Raw genomic sequence first — 6,000 nt, forward strand, 5'->3', positions numbered from 1 at the left:
TCATTGTGACCTCAAAACTTTGACAGCGTGAAGGCAATATCGAACCACTAAAAGGCTAAAGTTGAAAAGCTAGGGGAACTCAAGGAAAAGTTAACAACTAATTGTAGTTCAAAAGGAATTCACTCAAGAGAGAAAGAGGAAACATAAACGTGCCTGAAGAAAGCATATCGATGAAGATGTCCTCGCTCTTGCAATGCAACAGCGACCGACGCTAAACTGAGTGTGTCATTTTACACCTCTTTATATACCGACATTAAAATTCATTCCAGCTATGAGAATGTGTTTTGCACAAAGGAATGCATTACATGTTGCGATTGTGTGCTTTGAATATACAGTATATACTGTGAGAAAAGAGAAACTTGTCAGAAGCTCGCACCTGAAAAGAATTTTATTCGGGTTTATTGCCAAGAGGGAATAGTTTAACAGTGAAGCTGTTTTATTATGCATGGGCGTCGGGAAGCGAAGATCTAGTCTTCATTACAAATACGCACGCGTGCCCGATCTCATCCAATAAAACATTCGGATTCCTTTTGTAGTTAATTTTAGTCCCTGTCCATAAATATGAAAAATAACTCGGCAAGGGTCGAAAATTTGATTTCGCTCTATGGTAGATAGGCTAGGGCATGACAAAAACTACTGGATAGTTTTTTTTTTGGCAAAATATCCTTTTATTTTAAAGAAAAATGCAAATTACCAAATTCCGTTAAAATCGTCATTTGATGCACCATTTTATGAAACAAGTTTGAGAGCCTCGCATACAAAACCACATTGTTCTTTCGTCTTTAAACACTCAAATATTTTTGTGTGTTTACATGTGTACTGGGTTGATTTTGGGAAATGTTGCGTTGCTTTTTGGGTGAAAAATAATTAAATTTCGAAGACATGTATTCATTCAGTTAAAAGTACTTCGCGAATATAATTGATTTTCACCATGTGCGAAACCTTCAAATGGATTAAGCTTCGGTGGTTGAATTGTAGAAGAATGGTCAATTCAAGACAATCATGATAGACGTGTGTTTGAATTATCACTCCTCACCTTCAATTTTAGACTTTTAACTCCATCGCCCTTTCCATAACAAAGTTTTTAAATATTGGGTGACCGTTTAATAAGGGTAAAGACAATAGAAAATGAAAATAGTGTTGATCTGCGCGCTCGGGATTACCCGCTGTGTCCCGCAAGAAAATAGTGTTGTTTTTCCATATAATAAATCCTTTATTGACCAAGCTTGTTCGGTCAAGATGGCTGGATACTGGCCTTGTTCAAAAAACAGCAAGAACTTGGCCAATATGTAGCCATCTTGACATCACGCTTGGTCAGTAACACTACATGTATGACTTGTGTTTCATATTGTATATTTAGAGCGTTTTATTTTGCTTATTTTAGCGCGCACGTCGAAGATTTCAGGTACAACATCCTTTCCAGTCTTTCCCAGATATTAAACCAAGTATTTTTTTTTTTTTAAGGCAATATTTTTGTTAACCTCACCACAATATCGAGACAGTAGGTCCATTACGCTCGCTCCTCCAAACAGGTATTTTAAAGCCTTCAAAAACCTTTAACGGCCCAGGGGCCCGTTTCTCGAAAGTCCCAAAAAGTTTTCGCATCTGAAAAGCCGTAGCAAAATCTCAAACCTTATGACTACATAGCTGTTTTATGCACATATTCTTAATATGAACAAAGGTTCCCTTCAAACAAGAAGTTTCAGGCGTATACACCTCTCTGTCTTTAAATACCGTTTAACTAAAAATGGCTTTGCGGGCCCGAAAAGTATCTAGGGCGTTCGAGAAATGAGCCCAAGTGGTATTATCTGAATTTTACGGTATGCAGCGCGCGCGCATCTACATAACGTAATTCGCGGCCCTCTTTCAGCGAGGCTCCGTCTCTAACATTTGTTATCGGTTAAATCTCAGTTCTGCTTAGGTATCACCAGTGTCGTAGAACATTTAAGTTAACCGAGACTTTAAATGTTTTCAGTATATCAGAAGAAAAAAATTGACGGAAAATTATATGCACATGGAGAATTTGGCGCGCGCGCCATGTTCGCAGTTTACAGGCACACCATTGAACTTCAAATTTGAATGTTCTGTTTTCAAAACAATAAGGCATTATTTGCATTGTGCTGTTGCACTCCCTTCCTTTTCTTTAAAAAAAAAAAAAAACAGTTGCATGTCTAGTCATGCGTGCAAACAGGGGCGAATAAATTGAATTCATTCTTGTTTTCCTGTCTCAGCTATTTCGAATTCAGACAATTTCCAATATCGATGACTCTCCTATCAAAATAACCGCAAGAGTTTTCGGCTGTATTTCTAGAATTTCTGTTAACAAGTTTCTTGTACTCGGATGGACTTTTCAACTTATTATGATCTACAACCTATAATAAACCAGGCTCTTTGTTTGAGACAATTGAATTTCAGACAATAGACATGTTTCACACCAGCTGAGTCCGCCAAAAAGAGAGTTCGGAATATACACTAAACAAATGCTGCCACTTGAATCCTTATGCTTTTCTCAGTTATAATCACTTTGGGGATGCTAAACCCGACTTGTTATCTCAACTAAACTTACATCAGAAAATCATAGTCCGAAAGGAGCTCGAGAACGTTCGAAGCACTTTTGTATATATGTATGTATGTTTCCGTTCGCATGACTGACTTTAATTCTTTGGATCAATAAACACAGCTTACATAAAGCCCTTTCATTGATACCAACCTGATCACAATTCGTTGGAGTCAGAAGGCGCGAAGCTCAGTAGAGAAAACACTTGTTCTTAGAGTGGTGCGGAATTTTTTTTTCTTTCCGTTGGGTACGTTAGTTTTGCTGCTTTGTATTTTGGAAACAAGGAAGAAACTAACATCTCAACTTATTTTACTCTGAGGTAAGCCCACTGTTTGTTAAGTGCAAAAATGTCAAATCATCAAATCAGTGTGCTCTGCATTAATCTTCACTCAGTTTGTCTTCTCATCCTATAATTCGCTAATTTATAAAAGCTACTTCAAAGAGGCAAAGACGCAACTTGAATTTTTGCTAGATAGCTAGATTTTATTCAGTATTATTGTTGACCTTCGTCGCAAGGGTTAAGTTTAGTCCCTAAATAATTATTTTCTCGTAATTCTGAGCCGTTACTTAGTATTTTCTTTTCCACTTAAAAGAGTCCCACTTTTCTTTATCTTTGCTCCCGCTGATGTTGATTCGAAGAAAATTCTCCTGGGTAAAAGTACGAGATATTTTGTTCTGTTTAGATAGATGCCGACGATTTTTTCAAAAATTTTTAAACCGTTCTTGTTTCCCGCTAATTTTGGCGGCCAAGCAAAGACTGCATGAATTACCTTTTCCCGTTGTTTGATATACATTGTGTTGTTACTCACGTCCAAGATTTTATTTTTGTTTATAATAGGTTCGGTTAGTATTGTTTAAAACTATAAAAACCTTCACTGAAAACAATTCTGAGCTGAACTAACAGGGGCTTGTTTTGATTTTCCTGTTGTCGCATTACAAACATATGAAACCCTTATGTTAATTTTGATACCTTTTTATGGGACGTTTGCTAAATTTAGTCTCTCTGGAAAATGACTCCGCCACCCTTCTTTCACTCCAACTCAAATATTAACTCCGTTGTCTAATTGCCACACAGACATCTTTTTATGTTAGTTTTCTGTTCTTGGTTGACGAATTACTTCAGTTCTCATCACCTGCATGCTTGACAAATTATTGATATTTTTAGGAGAAATTAGATGTTCATCGGTCTATAAAACGCGTATTAACCGAAAATATGGTATTCCATAGTATTTAAATGGAAAGTATTCAAGACTTCATCGTTAACTTGTATAGGAATCTTTAATGTTGACAAAACTGTTGGTTGTAAATTTGTTGAAAACTACGTGGAGCAAGACTCAGCGATGCGCAAAAATTCAAAACGAGATTCATTGCTCTTATAGGCCTATTATTGGCCTATTGTTCAGAAGTTTGTTAATTATGGAAACAACATAATTATGCAACTTTTTTACGCGGGATATAATTTATGATGGAAGCGCAAAAAGTAGCGATTCAAGGGAAATCATTCTACAAACTAATATTTCCACAGTTTTATTTCAAGACAGGCTGGTATATGATTCCACTAAGCTAGGTTTGGACAAAATTAATTGACGATCATTCGTCGGATCGGACAACAGTAACAAGGTGACAGGGCATCGAATCGACTGAACTTCGAACTTAGTTAGAAATTTAATTCGACGTTGTTCAAGTTGCGTCCGTTTATTGAAAGTAATGTTTTTTATGCATTATCATTTTAAAGACGCAATGGACTTTACCTGTATTTGGACCAGTTGCAATTAAGAATGATCTAAAGGGGAAACACTCGATAAATCAACACTCATTAACATAAAAGATTATTACATGATTTTACGGTTCAAAAGTTGTTGTTTTGTTAACAGAGGGTGAGTAATTTCCATAAAACCACTACAACTGAAACGGAAGGAAACGGAAGGAAATGGAATTTTAAAAGTTTTTAACACATTACCGTTACGACATGAGTCGTATCTTCATGTAATGTATTTGTCAGTTATGGTAGTTTATTGACTGACACACAAAAACTGTTTACATGTATAAATCATGACCCAAGCTGGGCCAATTACGAACGCAAAGTTTGCTTTATAAGGTTGAAATGTCTGCTTGTAAAACCAGCCCTTAATGGAAATTAATCAACGTGAAGCTAAAACTGACTGCAAATCAAACAAAGGGGTTCATTTAGAAGACTGGGTCGAGAGAGGCCCCTCCAATGCCCGGCGAAACAAACTAGCTTTGCGTAACAATCACAACCTGTGACACGTCACAACATTATAGATGCATTTTTAAATCCACAGATATAAACAAAGTAATCAATAATTCCAATAAAAGAGAATGATTATAACGAAAGCGTATGTAAGAGCTTACCTCAAGGTGAAGCATATTTCGCACTTTTCGCCTTATTTTGGTTGTCAGTTTATCAGAAATAAGAGTGTTGAGGTTGAAAAAATGAAGTTGTCTGAGGTGAATGATAAGACATGCTCCCCGTCGATCTTAGTCGCGTAGTTTCGTTACGGGATATCATAACCAATTAATTATCAATTTACAAGTTCACCGTATTTGAGCTGGCGCATGTTTCCTTTTATAATGTTACGCAAACCAACATCAGTTACTTCGATGTGTAGTGCATCGGAAATAAGAGGCCGAATTAAAACGACATGAAATGACATGGTAGAGGCTTAGAGGTAGAGAGTTTAAAGACAGAGAGATAAAGACGACAAAAAAAAGAACACCTGACGGCTCAAACCGTGAGTACTCAGTTTATTACATAAAGTCATTGGACGAATTTCATCGAAAGGACCGGCTTGATTAACCTTCCGTTAAACTCGTTCAGATTTTAGAATTTCCAAAAAAAGATGAAAAAAACCAGACAAAATGTTGATACAATCTCATATAATTTAGTTCTGCCAGGCAGAAACAGCAAGTAACGTAATAAAAAGGTGAAATATTGTTAGGTCAAGAGTACAGCCTGATGTGCCTGAGGCTAACGCCCATCCAAAATGGCGGATCACTGAGAACGGTCAGGGAAAACACTCTCCATCAAGTATTAACGAGTCGGGAACATTTCAGCGAAGTTCAGTGGGTTTCCTTCCTGATCTATCTCTTTGTCAGTGATTTTCAACGTTCAACTTTCAAATTGGTCAAATACGAGAAGACTGGAATCGGAACCAATGGATTTCGCGGCACGTGGTACAAAGTTTCAACTTTCAAGTTCCCAGCACAAGTGTGTTGCACAAGTAGAGCGGCAGAGTTATCAGTTAGTTTTCAATAAAATGCATTTTTTCAGACGGTTATAGCTAGTCCAAAAGGCTTTTATGACTTTTTATGGAGGATCAGGTGTGGAGGTTTTCTGTGAAATTCACAAACAAATGTTCCACACTCAAATAGTAACAGGATTGCGTGATCATTCCAAGTTGAGGCGACTCAGCGGTATAGCC

At 37.0% G+C, this 6,000-nt stretch overlaps 1 protein-coding gene across 1 annotated transcript in view; it reads left to right on the forward strand.

Annotated features, from left to right (window-relative positions):
• The first annotated feature begins 2,545 nt into the window (after window positions 1-2,545).
• LOC145480739 (uncharacterized) overlaps window positions 2,546-6,000 on the forward strand; it is a 35,380-nt gene continuing 31,925 nt past the window's right edge. The window contains exons 1-2 of the mRNA XM_081459056.1: window positions 2,546-2,876; window positions 5,188-5,310. The gene's annotated coding sequence lies outside the window, so the exon portion shown is untranslated. The remainder of the gene's footprint in view (window positions 2,877-5,187; window positions 5,311-6,000) is intronic.

The sequence above is a fragment of the Orbicella franksi genome, chromosome 3 (genome assembly GCF_964199315.1).
Source record: "Orbicella franksi chromosome 3, jaOrbFran1.1, whole genome shotgun sequence".
NCBI lineage: Eukaryota > Metazoa > Cnidaria > Anthozoa > Scleractinia > Merulinidae > Orbicella > Orbicella franksi.